The sequence below is a fragment of the Arachis hypogaea genome, chromosome 18 (genome assembly GCF_003086295.3).
Source record: "Arachis hypogaea cultivar Tifrunner chromosome 18, arahy.Tifrunner.gnm2.J5K5, whole genome shotgun sequence".
Taxonomy (NCBI): Eukaryota; Viridiplantae; Streptophyta; class Magnoliopsida; order Fabales; family Fabaceae; genus Arachis; species Arachis hypogaea.
In genome coordinates, this window is record NC_092053.1 from 94,634,863 (window position 1) to 94,653,832 (window position 18,970).

Sequence of the window (18,970 nt, forward strand, 5' to 3'; positions counted from 1 at the left end):
TTCGGTCAAAAAGCTTATCCGGAGTTTCCATTATCTTGATTTCATATAGAGATCGGGTTTTGATAATTTCTCACTGGTTAAATTGTATTGGATAAGTGAATTGATATTGTGATAGATTGTTGATTGGATTTGATTGAATTTGTAAGACCCGGTTAATTAACGGCTAATTAACCCATAAATGAGAATTTATTCTAGAAAGCCAAAAATGTTATTTTTATGGCTTAATATGATAGAAGAGATTGAAACGAGAATTTCGGTACCAATTTTATAGAAAACGGACCAAGATTGGACCGAACGGGCCAAACTGGGCCAACCGGACCCAAAGTGGGCCCTTGGCCCAACTAAACTAAACCAAAACCCTAGTTTTCGGCACTCTCTCTCCTCACAACACTCTCATTCACGCTGAAATGGAGTAAGGGAGGGGATGAACACTCTCTCAAGTTCTATCTCTCACTTGATCTTCAAACCACCATAACTTTTGATCTAGAGCTCCGATTGCCGCACCGTTTGCGGCCACGCGTTCACTGCGGAGGGCTCTACAAAATCCATACAATCAATCTTGAGGTAAGCCACGTTTTGATCTTTGAATTTCCAGCCCTGATTTCGAGTTTCATGAGCAAAAATGTTGAGATTTTGGACTCTTTGATGTTATAGGACCCAACTCTCTTGAAGGAGAAGGTTAATCTTGTCTCCTTGGACCTTGGGTGTGGTAAGATTCTCAAACCTAGTGTAAATTGTTGTTCTATGATGTTTGGGTATTGAGATGTTGTGTATAGATATGATGATTGTGGCTTAGGTTGTGTATATGTGAATATTGGAGCTTGATTGGTGATTTTTGGAAAGCTTGGAAGAGGGTTTTGTGTGATAAAATCTGTTCTTGGAGGTGTTGATACCTTGAGTGCTTGTGGACAAGTGGTTTGGAAGTGCTCCGGTTGAGCGTGGAAAATTGGCTAAGGTATGGTTTCGGTTTCCCGTATCTAATATGTAATGTGGTAGGAAATACTTAGGCTAGAGGCCCTAAGATAGGCATTGAATTGTTGATGTTGTTGAATGGTTGAGATATATGATGTGATCATATATGTGATTATAAATATTGATGCCTTGATTGTGTGATATATGAGAAATGCATGTTGTGATATATGCTTGATGGATGATTGAGGTTGAATTGATGGGTGGTACCATGTTGATGGTGAGTATGATGATGATTATGTATAATGATGGTTGATTGGAAATGGAATTATTGGAAATTGGGATGAGGAAGGATGTATGACATGATATTGTGTTTGTCCTTTAGCCATTTGATTGAGAAGTGTTAAAATGGTTGGATGTGGTTTTGGAAATTTTGGTAAAGTGTCAATGTGTGAGTTGAGGATGGCTTGTTGTTGATTTTGGTACATTTTGAATGATTTCAAAGAAAAGGGTTGAAATTGGCATGTTTTGATTGATTTTGAAAAGAGTTGAAAGTGGCTTGTTTTGAAAATGGCACTTTGTGGTTTTGTATGAAAACATGGTTTTTGGGCATACTTTGACGGGACATAACCTGGACTACGGATCTCTGATTTGTGCCAAATATGTTTAGAAATGAAATTGGATCCGGGATGTCCATGCCGTTCGAAGAACAGGTGAAAAATGATTTAAAATGAGAGAGTTATGACCGTCGGAAGATTGGGGGTTGAATCTGTGAATTCTGTAGCTTTTAACTTAGAAAACTTTTAGCAGAATAACCCTCCGCGCGTAGGCACACTTGGGGCGTGCGCGCCATTCTTCCAAAAAGCACCATCCACGCGTGCGCGTGGTGTGCGCAGGCGCGTCGATGCGCTGCGCCATATGCCCAGCTATTTTCCAGAGAGTTGTGCCAGTTTTGTGCCTGGGCGCAAGAGCACCCACGCATACGCGTGGCTGACGCTTGCGCGCCGTTTGGATATTTTTCAACCCGCGCGTTCGCGCGTATGACGCTTGCGCGTCGATGAGTTTTTGGCCATCCGCGCGTGCACGTGGAGTGCGCGTACGCGTGGCCCTGTTTTCATCCCAAAGTTGATTTTTGAGTTTTAAAAGCCAAATTTCATACTTCTAAGCCTCCGATCTCACCACTTATATCTTAAATCATTATGATATGCCTAGCTTGAGGAAAAGGGCTAGTGAATGTGGTAACTTGCGAGTGAAGCAAGGAAAAAATGAATGATCAATGAGGATCAAAGATGATTATGTGAGATGCGGAGGATGGCGGTGGAAGTGCTTGTTGTGCCATGGGCCGAAGGGCCGTAATTGTTAATGAATTGGCTGGTTATGGATTTAACCGTAAGCCGGATGGCTAGATTATTGCCGTGTTATGGTGGAGCCATGATTATGGCTAAGTATAAATGCATATATGCTGTTGAATGAATTGTGAATGTTTGCACTTCCACCATCGGAGATGAGGGTTTCCATGGGAGGAAGCAGTGGCTAGCCACCACGTGCTCCAGGTTGAGACTCGAAGCTCTTTTGACCCTATGTCGTAAGTGTGGCCGGGCACTGTGAAAGGCCCGGATGAGCTCGCCCCCGTAAATATTCACCAGTGAGGGTGATGGATATGGATCATGATTATGATCAAGTTTATGATGAGTATAACTCGAGTTGGGGATGCGCGACAGAGGGACAGTCCAATGGTTAGCTACCAGGACTTGTCGGGTTGGCTCTATAACCGACAGATGATATCATCAGCCACTAGGGACAGGCATGCATCATAAGCATACTACATGAATTATTTGAGATTGCCTATTGACTGCATATTACTTGCTAATTGCCTAAATGCCTTATCTGTTCCTATTTGTAAATTTCTTGTCTGATATAACTGTGTTTGCTATATTATACTACTGCTGGTGGTTGGGAGGTCTGAAGGAATTGGAAAGGGAAGTATTAGTTAGACTGAAGAATCTTTAGTCAGTTGCCACTTACGGTTTAGTTTGTTTATAAGCTTTGATATTATCTGGAAGAAGTTCTAGGATTGCCTTCGGCTTTCCTCTATTATTATGTATTATATATGTGGAAGCTGTTACCGTGCTGGGGACCTCTGGTTCTCACCCATGCGAATTTTGTGATTTTCAGATGCAGGACGCGAGGCTTCTCGTTGAGGCATGCTGGAGACTTCTGGATTAGCGAAGATCTTTGTTTTTGGGACTATGTTTTGGGTTATATATCTTGTTTAGATACTTTTATCTCTATTAAATCATACAAACTGTGATGACTCCTCTTATAGGAGGTTTTGGAGAATGGGTTTCTGTATTTGTGTCCCTTTGGGTTTTCCTTGGGGTTTTCCTTATTTTATTATATGTATATATTGCTATGCTCGGACCGGTTATCTTCACAGCTGGATTTTGAGTCTTGATATTCCTGTTTTTGACACTCTTTATATATATGATCTCGCGTTAGCTTATCCCTGTTCGTTACGTTATCGATCGGAGTGTTGCGCTTTCGAGTTACGGTTTTTGTTTACCCCTTTTTCTATAAAGGCTCCTAGTTATAATAAATTATTCATACTACTAAACGTACTAAATTTTGGTTTTAGAGGTCGTAATACCTTGCCATCTCTGAATTATGACTTAAGCATAAGACTCTGTATGGTAGGGTGTTACAGAATTTATATTGAATTTTTGTGATATGTTGATATTTGTGATAAGTTTGAGGTTCGGTTAGTTTAAGTACATCCAAGAACCGGATTATTTTGATGAATTCAGGGCTAGAATTATTTTGAAAATCAAGTAAAATTTTGTGTAATTAAAGGGCCAAGAGATTAAATTAAAAGTTGTGAAGAATTGATAACCGTAAAATTTGAAAACGGATTTATAGTTTTATATATTTTTGAACTGATTATAAAAAGATATATTTGAATTTAAAGAACTGTATTTGTTACTATTATAATATTATTAATTTGAGAATGAAATTGTATTTTGATAAAAATTGAGGTTGATTTTATAAATAAAAAACTTTAGAGGTATTTTGAGTAAAAAGTAAGTGTTTAGGGATGACCGGGTATTTTTATAAAAATTTAGAGTTACTTTTGTAAATATTAATAAGCAAAGAGCTCATTAGTAGTTTTCTAAAAATATTGGTTAAAAGTAGAATAGTTAAAAATATTAGGTTTAAAACATAATTAATAAAAGTTTAGAAGTAATGCTTAAAAGAGTTAAGTCTTTAAGGAAGTTATAAACACTATTTATTACCTAAATTATTTTATTTGTATTAAAAAAATCATTATTATTGTTATTAATTTATTAAGAATATTATTTAGTAAAGATATTATTATTATGGATATTATTAATAGTAAGATAGAACAGAATAAAAAAAGAATATTTTTTTTAAAAGATTTAGAGTCACAGAGTTAACTTATGAATCTTATGATTCTCTTTCAAAATACTTAGTGGATGGTGAGAGAACAGGTGAAGATAGTTTGAACTATTAAGGATAAAATAAGTAAAAGACTGAAGAAAACAAGAAGATAAATCAACACGTGTGAATATCGGAAGGTCACGAGAGAGTGATGATAGTATGGTTATGGTGCCAAAGGATAAATGTTAACAAGCTGTGGGCTTTGTATGTGAATGATTGTCGGGGAACGCCCGTAAATATGGAATGACTTCCAGGAGAAGGGGTCAGATGCTTTAGCTGGAGAATTAGCACCTACAAGTACTTGCAGAGGTCATGTTTGACATACTTCAGCTGGAGAATCAATGCCTGCAAAAAGTAGAAACTTGTAGAGGTTATGTCGCTGGAATGCCTTATTCAACTTGCGAGTTGAATTGCGTCGGGTACGGGTCGAAACTGACAAAATGAGCTCATTACCTGTGATAGGACTAGACATGCATCATCCTTGCTGCGCATTTGTATTTTACTTGATAATGTGAAATTGTTTGTGATTGTCTTCTTGTATTTGTGCATTCCTTAATGGTATTCTGAATTATTGTGACTGGCTATTTCTTTGTGATTATTGTATATTTGGCTGTGAATTAATTAAACTGTGATAATACTGACTTAACTAACTACCCTTGACCCTACTAAGAACTCTCCAGTTCTTATCCCTTCCTTCCTTCTCCGTCAGATGGAGACGGGCGTCCTGTTCTATGAGATGGACCATCCCTACATATATGAGGATCCTGTACAGCATAGGTTTTTTGTAGTAGCTGTAGAGATTAGGACCCATATGTACGTTCTGCGCGACCACCCTTTCTGACACCCGATTAACACTCCGCTCTTCAACCCTGACTTACCTTATGAGTTTTCGTTGCATTGGCTTCATCCTGATGCTCTGTTTCACCCATTTTCTTGACGAACCTGTACCTCATTAGCACCCTAATCAGCCAAAGGATTAGGTGGTCCTTGAGCCTGAGCCTATGAAGGAGTATGTACCAGAGCCTATACCTGAGTGGGATATTACTATAGAGCAGATTTCAGTGTCTTCGTCTGAGCCTTCATCTGAGGAGCTACACACCACCTCCACTAGGGGACCGACGAGTGTGGGATAGAGCAGTAGTACGAGTGGCAGGACCCCTCCTGAGATTATTGAGATTTTTGATGATGAGGACGAGGATCCTGAAGAGTGTTCGGATGTGGTTGACATTTCATCTGATTACGACAGTTGATGCTTGGGAGCTAAGGATGTGACTTTTGGGAGTTTTTTGTGTTAGCCTAGTTTTTGTGCTTAGTCTCTCATTTTTTATTAGACTCACTGAGAGAGTAGGATGTATATAGTTGACTAGGCTAGTTTTTGGGCGCCAGCTTAAGGGCTTGCTATATGGACCAGGGCCCGAAGTGTTGATTATGTATATAGTAACAAGATGTGAAGGGTTGTACGCTAACGTATGACATGTATGACAGTATATATATATATATATATATATATATATATATATATATATATATATATATATATATATATGTAAATAGTATGTATGATGTATATTATCTCTGTCTCTGATATTTGTATTATTTTATCGTACTTATTTAATTATTTCTTAAAAAAGTTTTTTTGAAAATTCGATCGTGCGCTAATACAATTACAGGCTTAATAATAAATATTTAGTTAATTTTTAGGAAAGCAAGTTAGTGACGCTTGATTTTCAGTATGATTATGACGTACTGAAAATTGGGTTGTTACAGAAATAGGTAGAACAGTTAAAACATATATTTTCAGCAAAACAGGGTGGTCATGCGTACACATGCCTTCCATGTATGCATGAGTTGAAAATTTGGAAAAGTCGCGTACGCGGACCACCTTCACCTACGCGAGAATGCTGAACAGAAGCCTTTGCTCACGTATGCAAGCAACTTCCGCAAACGCATGCTGATGCACCACTATTCCATGGTACATCTTGTGCTTAATTGAGTGGATTTTATCCACTATTCTCACACTTGTTCATGTAAATTGCATGTTTTACATTTTCCTTCCTAATTCTGTGCTATGATTAAAAACATGTTTCCTGGACCTTTAAATTGCTAATTCTAATCCTCTTTTATTACCATTCGATACCTTGACATGTGTGTTAAGTGATTTCAGGATTTATAGGGCAGGAATGGCTTAGAGGATGGAAAGGAAGCATGCAAAATTGGAAGGAATACAAGAAACTAAAGGAACTGCTAAAGCTGTCCAGCCTGACCTCTTGGTACTAAATTGACCATAACTTGAGCTACAAAGGTCCAAATGATACGGTTTTAGTTGCGTTGGAAAGCTAACGTCCGGGGCTTTGCAACGATATATAATTCGTCATAGCTTCCCCGAAGCCAGGTGACGCGAACGCGTGGATCACGCGGACACGTGACCTGGTAAAAACCCAATCCACGCTAACGCGTGGACGACGCTTCCGCGTGACTTTGCAGTGACTCGAGTTATACTCCATCGAAGGTGCAGAGGTCAGTTGGCCTCACTGCAGGTTGCCACCATGTTCGTTTATGCACATTGCGGGGCAGTTTTCTCCCTCAATTTTAGTGTCTACCATGCAGTGCCATATATGCTTGGAAAGCTCTCGATTCCTACTTTCCATTGCTTTTTGAATCACCTCATTTGGAGCTCTGTAGCTCAAGTTATTCTTGTTGGAAGTATACCCCTTCAGGCTGTTGTGGCGCCAACGTTTGCCTAAAAGCTTGAGGTCAAATGTTGGCGCAAGCTTTTGCTCTTCTCCATGGTGTATTTGTTGTGGCGCCAACATTTGCCTAAAAGCTTGAGGTCAAACGTTGGCGCAAGCTTTTGCTCCATCCAGGGTGAATTCAACTCTTCCAAAAGTTTGAGCTAAAGTTTAAGGTAAGCTTTTGCTCAAGCTTTTTGTTCTCTCTTGCTCCTTGCCATTTCTTCTTTCTTCAACCTTCTTCAAAGCTCTTTTCACCTATCATCAATCAACCAAGCACATCAAAGCTATGCTCAAAATCATGAGATTGTTATTCTTTCATAATATATAACAATTATAGCACAAAATCTCATGAAAATGCATTAATTTATCCATGGTTGATTGAATCAAAGGAAACATGAAATTCCACCCAAATGGCTTACTTATTGCATAAGAATGCATGAAAACCAAGTAAAAAAACTAGTGAAAAAGCATAGGAAAACATGACATGGTGACATGTCATCACAACACCAAACTTAAACCTTGCTTGTCCTCAAGCAAGAAAAGAATCATGCAATAGAGATTGACAATCCAAGGTAAGAAGAATAGCAAATTAATGTTCATGGTAAGCTAGTTTTCTAAGCAAGCTACAATCACAAAAGAAATGTAAATGATTGATGCTTCCATCTAGCTCAATTTATGAAATCTTTTTCTTATATTTCTTCCTTGAAGCAAACTTTTAATTTTCTTATTAGCTTCCCTTATGGGTGCTTTGCCCCATGAGTTAATAACAAAGCTACGACTTCTAAATGCTTTGTTTTCAAGTATTACCACTTGATACATAAGCACCACAAGCATTTGATTAGAGGACTTCATTAAGCTCATTTTTCTTTTCTTTTCTTGACTCTCTAATCATTGATGCTCAGAGCCTTGAGCTTTGAGGGAGTGCTTTTGCACTTTGAGCCTAACCTTGACTTCTAAGTGTTTTGTTTTCAAGCATTTGGCTTGATACATAAACACCACAAGTACTTAACAAATAAATTGCCATTGGTACTCAGAGCCATCAGCTTTCTCATTCTTTCCTTTTTTCTTTTCTTGCTTTAATTGTATTTGCCTCTTCAAGGTTTTCATGATTTTCAAAAGATTTCACAAAATGTCCTAGATGAAAACTTCAATTAAATAAAATCCAATGCAATTGAGCAACAATCAAATATACTAGCTTTCCAATACTTTTATGCACATGCTAAATTCTTCTTTAATTCCTTGTTTGTTTATGATCATGATACTTTATTGCTTTTGAATTCACAAAACTCAAGTTGGTAATTATAATGCCACAACAACATGTTACAAATCAAGATTCAAGTTATGCTTTATTCATACACACATGTAAACAGAAAGGATGAAGACAATCATGCAATTTAAGTGCTGGAAATAAATGAGAGGAAAAGGAACTCTACAACCTTGTAGTTCATCTTCATTATTGTTATTCTTTTTCCTCTATTCTTCTCTTTCCCTTGCCAAACTCAGAATGCTTGCTCATCCTCAAGCAACAATCAGAACAATGGCTATGGGGCTAAGATGGATCATGAATGTCTTACACAATGAAATGTTAGTAGCACATGTGTTTTAAGCAAGCAAAATGACAGATAACAATCAAGGCACAAGAGACAGAGACATTTTGATTGCAAACTTAAGAAGGTGAGCATAATACTTTGCATAAAGAATAAGTGGCACACCAAACTTAGTGTGACACTTTCACTTGGAATTGATGCAAGTATCTTGTAAGGATTAGAACCAAATTTTGTTGCATAGCAACACCAAACTTAGAATGCAACCATATGTCAATTTATTGAAATTTAAACTAAACAAAGGAAGAAAACAAAGCAGAGAAAAAATGTTACCTACGGTTGGGTTACCTCCCAACAAGTGCTCTTTTAGTGTCATTAGCTTGACATGTTGTTCTTTACTTTCTTCCTCTTCTTTCCAGTTTGTTAAGAGGAATGACTCCAAGAGGGGAGAAGTTTCAGTTATTGTCCCCTGTCTTGGTCTCCTTTCAACAAGCTTCCTTGTGAAATTGGCTTGATTGATCTTGCTTGCTGGATCAGGGGGAGGATTGTTTGCAGTTGACCTTCTCATGAATGTTGTCCTTGGTATCTTGGTCACAATCCTCTTCTTGGTGCTTTTGTCAATTGCCTTCACTTCTTGGATGTCAAGACATGGTTGCTGTGTGATTATTGGAGTGATTTCTTCATTAAGAGCCTCTTGAATTGGTGGTTCTATGAGTTCTTCTTCTATGCATTTCTCTGCTTCAATTGAGGGTGACTTCTCTTGAGTGTCTTCCTCACTTTCTTGCTCCTCCACTCCTTCCCTTGTCACCTCAAGTGCAGTTTCATTTTCAACCACCTCATTCTTCATTGAAAGTTCACTTGATGCAGTGGCCTCCTTATCTTACTCTTCCACTTTCTCCTTCATATCCATCAATTGGCCTTCATTTTTCTTGCTCAGTGGTTCTAAGCTCCTCCTTGTTTGCTCTAAGGGCCCATTCATCTTCTTGAGGATGGTTTCTTTCCAGGATTGGGGTTGTGTGTATCTTTCCACGAGTTTTCTGTGTATTTCAATGGATTGGCATTGGCTTTCTAAGGGTTCTTTGGACCATTGAAGGTAATCTTCAACTGCTAATTCAAGAGATGAAGGTTGAGAGTAATTTTGGTGACATGGTTGTGTTGTGGTGAAGTTGTGTTGAGGGGTATGGAATGAGTTGTGTGATTGATGGGATGACTTGTATGAATTTTGGAGGAAACTTTGTGTTGAGGCATAATCAAGTGATGAAGAACTTTCAAATGAGAAACTGGGACGTGAGGGTGGATGCTCTTCCATTCTTTGGTGATGGTTCCATCCACCATGAGGATAATGATATGAATCATTTTGTGGTGGTGGTTGGTATCCCATATGATTTTCTTGCTCATCTTGTGTCTCTGAAGCAAATCTCCATGAATTGGAGTGCTCAGAATGTGTATTCTCTTGGTGATATTCCCATCCACCATTAGAGATTGGTGATGGTGGGTAATATCCCATAAAATTTGTTTGATCATAAGATGAGTTGAACTCTATTTAAATTTTGTAAAACACAACACCAAGGAAAATTGAAATTCATATCTCAGAGATGAATTTCTTAGTGAGGCAATAACTCAAACACCTTGGTTTCAACTTAGAACAGAGAACAAAAACAAAGAAAATGCTTGATCTAGACTTCTCACCCACTTAATCATTGTTGATCTAACTCAATCTCCGGCAACGACACCAAAAACTTGATGGGAAAATTTGTGGAAAAAACGAATTTTCAAAACACCCAAATCTCACCGGCAAGTATACCGGGTCGCATCAAGTAATAAAACTCACGTGAGTGAGGTCGATCCCACGAGGATTGATGGATCAAGCAACTTTAGTGGGTGACTAGTTTAGTCAAGCTAACATTGAAGTGAATTGTGTGAAATTGTAACCAACAGAAAGTAAAGGACAATGAATTTAAAGTTGCAGAATGTAAATTGGCAAGTAACTTAAAGAATAAGAAACGTAAATTGCAAGAATCTTAAATTGCAAGAAATGTAAATTGCATGAAATTAAAGGGGAGTGGGTGCTGAAAATTAAAGAAAGCAATAGATCAAGCAACTGGAAATTTAAATTACCGGAAGAATAAAGGAAATTGGATGCTGGGAATTAAAACAGAATTGAAATTGTGTAGTGTAGTGAATTAAGGAACGCTCAGATGCTCAGCTCAATTGCAAAATAAAATTGAAGATCTCAGGGAATCAAAGAGACTAGAAAACAAGTCTAGATCTCAAGCCCTTCCTTGATTCAACAGCAGAAGAAAATAGAGAAGAAAGCAGTAAAGACAATTTAGATCCAAATCACAATTCCTTCAAATTATGCAACAAGTAAACAGAGAGAATTCTCAAGATGAGATTGAAACAGAATTTCTTCAATTCTCAATCCAAAATTCAAAACAAAATGAAAACTAAGAGAGAGCTCTCAAATCCTAGTGCTCCCTAGTGGAGCCAGCCTTCAATGCTCTCTATCCGAGCCAACCTCCTTAGTGAAATGAAACTAATGCTTTCAATGCTCTCTTTCCATTTCTCCCACCTAGCAACTTTTTCATTGTCCTTCAGGTTGTGTTCAGTGGCTCTGGGGAAAGTATTTGCCCTCTTCTCACCCATTTCTGCAAGGTACTCGGCCAGTTGTTCCATCTGCCTCTCAATTCTTCTGATTGAAGCTTCCTGGTTCTTTGTTGTCACCTCTTGATGCTCCATTATTCTCGCTATTGAAATTTCCAAGTTAGTGATCTTCTGAGAATGGTTCAAATGTATGAGATGGACTGGTGGCTGTGGAAAACCTTGCGAAGGAATTTCACATGCATTGTGTGGGTAAAAGGTAGGTGTTGCAAAGGTATTATGTGGATTTTGTGGGTTATTATGAGATTGAGGGTGCATGTTTTGTGAGCATTGGTTTTGTTTGGCATTATTGGATGGATGACTTTGGTTGTTTGTGATCATGGGTTTGCCTATGTTGGAACCCCTTTGTTCCTGATGTTGATAATCCCCCATTCTTAGATAAGAATGTGGCTTCCATGGTGGAAATTGTGCATTCACTGTAGTAGAATGTAGAAAATCAATTTGTCTAGCTATTGACTCCAATTGTTGCTGAGTTTGATGGTGTAGCTGTTTGTTTTGATTCATGACTGCCTTCACTCCCTCAAGATTCATCACTTCCTTTTCTGAAATTGCATTCTGTGGTTTCTCAAATGAGTGTTGGTTATTGACTCTTTTGTCATTGAATTCTGCAGTTCCTTGGCCGGTTGCTGTTGCTTTGAGTAGGCCATCTGAGAAGTAATCTACTGCTCTTCTTGTTTCTGAGGTTAATCCTTCATAGAACGCTTGGAAACCCACTTTGTCACTTGCTTTCTTGTATCGTTCCCATGCTTTGAACAATGGTTCTTCCTCTCCTTGTATGAATGGATGTATTCCCTCTTTCATCTTGATGGTTTGTTGGGATGAGGAGAATTTGGCTAGAAACTTGGCAACCAAATCATCCCAACTAGTGATACTTCTTTGGGGAAAGGTTTCAAGCCATTGTGCCGCTTCATCCCTCAGTGAGAAAGGAAATAACAAAAGCTTATAGGTATCATGATTTACACCATCGAGATTGACAGCACCACAAGTCCTCAGAAAAATGGATATGTGCTGTTTAGGATCCTCCAATGGATTTCCACCATAGGAACAATTGTTCTTGATTAGTGTAATGAGTTGCGGCTTCATGTTGTGGTGTTCTTCTTATTCAGAAACTCCTTCTTCAATGATATCCTTTCCTCTGGCCTCTCTTCTTTCCTGTGACATATAAATCAACAAGCGGAACACACAGTGGTACTTTTGAAAATTGAGTGTAGTCAGTTGAGACAAAACTTCAAACAGTTAGTGGGTTAGTAGAAGCAAATCCTCAAACAGTTAGTGGGTTAGTCAAAATTAAAGAAAAAGTGCTTGATCTAAAGTACCACCTCACTTAATAATTGTCAATCTATTCAATCCCCGGCAACGGCGCCAAAAACTTGATGTGCAGAAAACGATCCGACACAAAACTCACCGGCAAGTGTACCGGGTCGCATCAAGTAATAAAACTCACGGGAGTGAGGTCGATCCCATAAGGATTGAAGGATTGAGCAACTTTAGTTTAGTGGTTGAATTAGTCAAGCAAACAAGTGTTGATTGTGTGAAATTGTGTTGACAGGAATTAAATTGCATAGAATGTAAAGGGGAGTGGGTGATTTGCAGGAAATTAAAGGGAACAAAGAGAAAAAGAGCTGAATCTTAAAGTGCAAGTAATGTAAATTGCAGAAACTTAAAGTGCAAGAAATATAAATGACTTGAAAAATAAAAGGGGAATGGGAATTGGATCTGCAGGAATTAAACAGGGAAAAGCAAAACTTAACAGAATGAAGAGTAGTTGATGTAATTAGTTGAACCGGATCTCAAAACTAAAAGGAAAAATAAACTTGGTGTAGTAATTAACAAGGAAATTAAAATGGAAACCAATAGATCTCAGGACCCAAGAGACTAGATAACTAAGTCTAGATCTCAATGCCTTCTTAGATCCAAATTTAGAGAGCAAATGCCAAATTAAAGAAGAGAGCAATGTAGAAATGTAAATTCAAGTTCAATTTTCCAGAAGCTGCAGTAAGAAAAACAGAGAGATCTCAAGGTGAGATTGAGACAGAATTTCCTCAATTCTTCAACACCCAAGACTCAAGACAAGTGTAGATGAAATTGAAAAACAAGAAAACTAAGAGGAAGAGAATTCAATTCTCCTTCCCCAAGACTCAGAATCTCCAAACAGCTCAAAACCCAAAAGCTCTCTACTATGAATACTATGAAAATTCTTAAAGAAAACTCTAAAAAGAAAAGCTCCCTTAAAACTTCAAATCCTCAGCTATTTATACACTTTATTCAAATGATCATTAAGCCTTGAATTGGGCCTTTAGTCTTGATGGAATTGGGTTGATAATAGCCTCCGTTGATTGTTCTTGGTGTTGGGAAGAAATCCATTTGTGAACCGGGCCATGAACTATTCACGTTTGAGTCAACGTTTGAGGCAAACGTTGACTCAAACGTCCCTTGTGTGAGGCATTATGCAGATAGCCCATTTGCTGTCATCCACGTTTGAGCCAACGTTTCAGGTCAAACGTGAGCTCAAACGTGGGTCTTCCCAGGCTCCCTTTTTGGCCAACGTTTAGCCCAACGTTTGAGGCAAACGTTGGTGCAAACGTAGCTCATCTAACCTATCAATCAAGGGTGCTCTTCCATGCTCTTTCTTGCCAAAATGTAGCCAACGTTTGACCTCACATTTGAGGCAAACATTGGCTCAAACGTTGCTGTGCCCAGGAATGCTATTTTTCTTCTTTTTGGTGCCAACGTTTGACCTCACGTTTGAGGCAAACGTTGGCGCAAACGTTGGCTCCTTCCCCTGTTTCTTATTCAGCCAACGTTTGCCTCAACGTTTGAGGCAAACGTTGGCGCAAACGTTGGCGACATCCAGGGTGTTCTTCAGCTGCTTCTCACGTTTGAGTTAACGTTTGAGGCAAACGTCAGCTCAAACGTTGATCCCTCTTTTCAAGCCCATTCTTGCAACCTTCTTCCAAGCTTTATTCCACCTATCATCAATCAACAATTGTATCAAAGCTATGCCATAATCATGAGAGTTGTTCTTCTTCTTGTCACATGAGCAATTATGGCACAAAAACTAATGAAAATGCATCAATTTATCCCTGGTTGATTGAATCAAAGGAAACATGAAATTCAACCCAATTTGCTTACTTATGGCTTAAGAAAGTGCATAAAACTAAATGCAAACAAAGGAAAAAGACTAGTGAAACTAGGCTAAGATGACTTGTCATCACCTGTACGTACCAGAAATCGCTGGGGGCAATTTCTGGACTGTGTTTGACCTAGTTTTTGGCCCAGAACACATAGATTAGAGGCTATAAAGTGGGAGAATCCAACCATTCATTCAATAATCATTATACAACTTTCATATTCATAATTTTAGGTTTTAGATGTAGTTTTAGAGAGAGAGAGAGAGCTCTCTCCTATCTCTTAGATTTAGGATTAGGATTTTTCTTAAAGGTTTGGTTTACTTCTTCATTCCAGGTTCAATGTTCCTTTTAATTTATGTTCTCTTCTACTTTTATTCACTCTATTACTTTAGTTGCTCTATTTCACTTGGTAATTATTTATTTAGCCAAATTGGCTTATGAACTCTTCATGTTAGATTTGAATATTCTATTTAATATAATTTGAGGTATTTCAGATTTATGATTATTTTATTCTATTTATGATGCTTTCAATATAATTTAGATTTTTCCCCTTTTGGCTTTGGTTAAGTAATTTGTGACACTTGAGTTATCAAACTCAGCAGTTGATCGAAAATTAGAATTTGTTGATTGATTTGGATCGCTCTAAAGCTAGTCTTTCCACAGGAGTTGACTAGGACTTGAGCATCAAATTGATTGGTCCACTTGACTTTCCTTTATTTAGTAAGGGTTAACTAAGTGGGAGCGATAAACAATTCTCATCACACCTGATAAGGATAACTAGGATGGGATTTCCAGTTCTCATACCTTGCCAAGAGTTTTCTTTATAATTATTAATTTATTTTCTTGCAATTTAAATTACTTGTTCTTTATTTCAAAAAACCCAAAAAATACAATTTCATAACCAATAATAAATCATACTTCCCTGCAATTCCTTGAGAAGACGACCCGAGGTTTCAATACTTCGGTTATCAATTTTATTGGGTTTTGTTACTTGTGACAACCAAATTTTTGTACGAAAGGATTCTTTGTTGGTTTAGAAGCTATACCTACAACGTGATTATTCTTATAAATTTCTTTACTAGCGGGAATCAGTTCGTTCAAAATGGCGCCGTTGCCGAGGAATTGCAAACGTGTGCCTTATTATTGGTTATTGTAAATATTTGCTTTATGCTTGTTTATTTGCTTTTATTTTTTGTTTTTATTTTTGCTTTTTCGTAAATTAAGAGGTTATTGTTTTTTATTTAGTTATTAAAATTTTCGAAAATAATGTTCTTTGTTCTTTCTTGATCTTCAAGTTGTTCTTGGTTGTTTTCTTCGTTTTGATCTAAAAATTTTAAGTTTGGTGTCATTTTATTATTTTTCTCTTTTCTCATTAAATTCAAAAATATCTTTTCTCTTTATTTTAATTGATTTTTTTGAAAAAAAAATTCATATTTTTATTTTAAAATTTTTATCTTATCTTATCTTAGTTTTAAATTTCAAAATTCAAATCTTTTTCAAAAATCATATCTTTTTCAAAATCTTATCTTATCTTATTTCAAAATTAAATTTTAAATTTCAATATTTAAATTCCAAAATTCAAAATTCAAATTTGAAAATTTTAAAAATCAACACTTTTCAAAATTTAAACCTTTTTCAAATCTTTATCTTATATTGTTGTCAGTGTTTCTAGTTTAAGGAGTTTATTTTCATTAATTTTTTTTATTAATTTTTGTTTTTATTTTCTTTAGCTACTATGAATTCTCACCCCTCTGGCTTTAAGTTTGGTTCCAATGTTGTTGTAAGGAATGGAAACTATAATGAAAATAGGCATCAAGGTTGGAAGAATCAAAGATGGGAGGAACCACAAGGATTTGATCAACCCTCTTGGCAACAACCCCCTCCAATGCGCTATAACCAACAACCATTCTATGATGCATACCAAGACAATAGTTATGGTGGACCCCCTCGTGACAAACCACCTCCACCAAATTACTATGGTCAAGAGCCATTCTGAGGTCCGTACCAAGATGATAGATATGGTGGACCCCCTTGTAGTTACTAGCAAGCTCCATCATATGCCAATGAACCACCTTCCCAACACACCTTTGAACCACCATACTCACAAGCCCCTTTACACTATTCACCTCCATATGACCCTAACCCATATCCACCCCAACCTCTACTGGATGAAAACACCCTTGGTGTTATTCACCAAGGGCAAACAGAGCTTCATACTACACTTACCTCTATCACTAGTCTCACCTCTACTCTTCAAGCACTTATATCCCGCATGGACCAATCCTCCACCTCGAATACTCAGCCCTCAAGCTCTGGTGCACCACCACCCTTTATAGAAGAACATCCATGCACCACCACCCTTGAGAAAAATTGTCATGAAGTGGAAGACATTAAGGAGGAGTTTGATTTTGTACTAGAACAATTGGAGGAAGCCGTAATCGTTAAAGAGGAAGAATTGGTCGAAGACTTAGAAGATACGGAACGTCCATGGGAAAGCCCAGTTATAGAACCCCCTTCTAAGGTGTTTGAATTTGATGTTGAGGAGGGTGTACAACCTCCAAGGAATATCATGGTTGAAGACTTTGAAGGGGATGATCAAGAGATGGATTCAATCATTGATGAATTCCTATCTACATTTGAATCCTCTCCCATTGGACTTGACATGGAGATTAAAGAAGAAGAAGCACAACCTCCCATGCCCTTGGTGAACAATGAAGAAGAGATCGAATTGAAAGAAAGCTACCAAGAGAAAGAGGTTGAAATTGAAGAAGCTTACAAGGAAGTGAAAGTTATCAAGGAAGAGCTCAAGGGAATGGAGCTGGAAATTACCTTGCCAAGGTTGTTGGAGACCTCTCCCCCAAAGCCATCACCATCCATCCCTTCATTCAAGTGGGTAAATCTCTCATCTCTAAGCTTAATTAGCTCACTTGAATATGCTTTGCTTGAGACGGATGGGCAACTTAGAGCTCTTTGTGGCTATAAGAGTAAGAGGGAAATGGTTAGTGGTTGGCAACACAATCCTAGGTTCATTGTGGTAGGAAGCTCACGGCTGAAGTATCAGGGTTGGAAGAATACTAAATTGTATGGGTCTAGAAAGCTGTTTGGATGTCTCAGTGAGAATTCCGACTGTTCACCACACAAGTGGAAAAATGATAATCAACAAGAAGACGGGTGCAAAAGCAAAGTTTGGGACCCCGGAATTCATTCTGGCAATCAACACTCTTGGGGCCTTGTCACTTGCTTTAACTTGCTTGAAGGCTTTATGCAACTAGTGTGGGATCCCAGAGGATATTGAAATTGCAAACATTGGTGGAGATTTCTGGATGAGTTCAAGCACAAGCAACCATAACAAAGGAGCTCATCAAATGTTCAACTTAAGGACTATAACTAAAAGTGCTAGGTGGGAGACAACCCACCATGGTATAATCGTTCCTTTTTATTCTTAGTCTTATTTTATTTTATTTTTACTAGTGTTCATTCATAATTTCTGCATATTCACCTGCATTCTGCATTTGCATATGCATACTGCACCAAAAAAAAAAAAATGCACGCGACGCGCAAGTGTTGCTGACGCGTCCGCGTCATATGTGCCTTGGACACGAGAAGAAAGGAAGCAGAGAGTCACGCGAGAGCGTGGCTGGAGGCGTGCCTTAGGCACAAACATGCCCACGCGACCGCGTCAAAGATGCGTCCGCGTCATTTTGAAAAAGAGCCTCCCACGCGATCGCGTCACGCACGCGAACGCGTGACCCTGCAATATCGACGTAAAGAGGTGTACGGAAGAGAGTTATGATGGAGTGGGGCTGGAATGGTGCTGGAAGCACAAGCCCTATCATGCGAACGCGTGCCCCACGCGTCCGCGTCATTTTTCAAAATATGGCCATTCACGCGATCGCGTGACCCACGCGTCCGCATCACCTGAAAAATATCACACACCACGCAATCGCGTGACCCACGCGTCCGCGTCACATGCGACGCACATCTTATCCAGATCAGCGCCCAAATATCTTATCTTTTCTTCTATAATTCTAATTTTTTCTTTTCCCTTCTTATTTCTTTCTTCTTCCTTCTTTCTTTTTTATTCTTTCTTACTTTCTTCTTCTTCATCTCTTTAACTTCTCATCATTCTTCACTTCCATTCTATTTTATTTAATTTATTTGCATACTTTCATTCATTGCATTTTAATTTTGTGCATATTTTTAATTTTTTTTTCTAAATTTATTATTTTTTCATTGGTGTTAAATGTTCTTATTCAACTGTTGTATCTTTTCTGGTATTATTTGGTGCTTAGTGACTTGTTTTACACTGTTGGACAATATTATTTAAGTGAATGCTAATCTTTTATGATACTTGTACTCCTCTTGTATTGATATGAACTTATACTGTCTTTCATTACCCACACTCTTCCCCTTTATTGCAAATTTTGCACTATTGATATGCCATCTGCTTCTACTATTTTCTCACTTGCATGTTGTAGCTACCATGTAATTGAGACCCTCCTTTTTTGGCATTAACCCATCCATATTTTATTTGTTT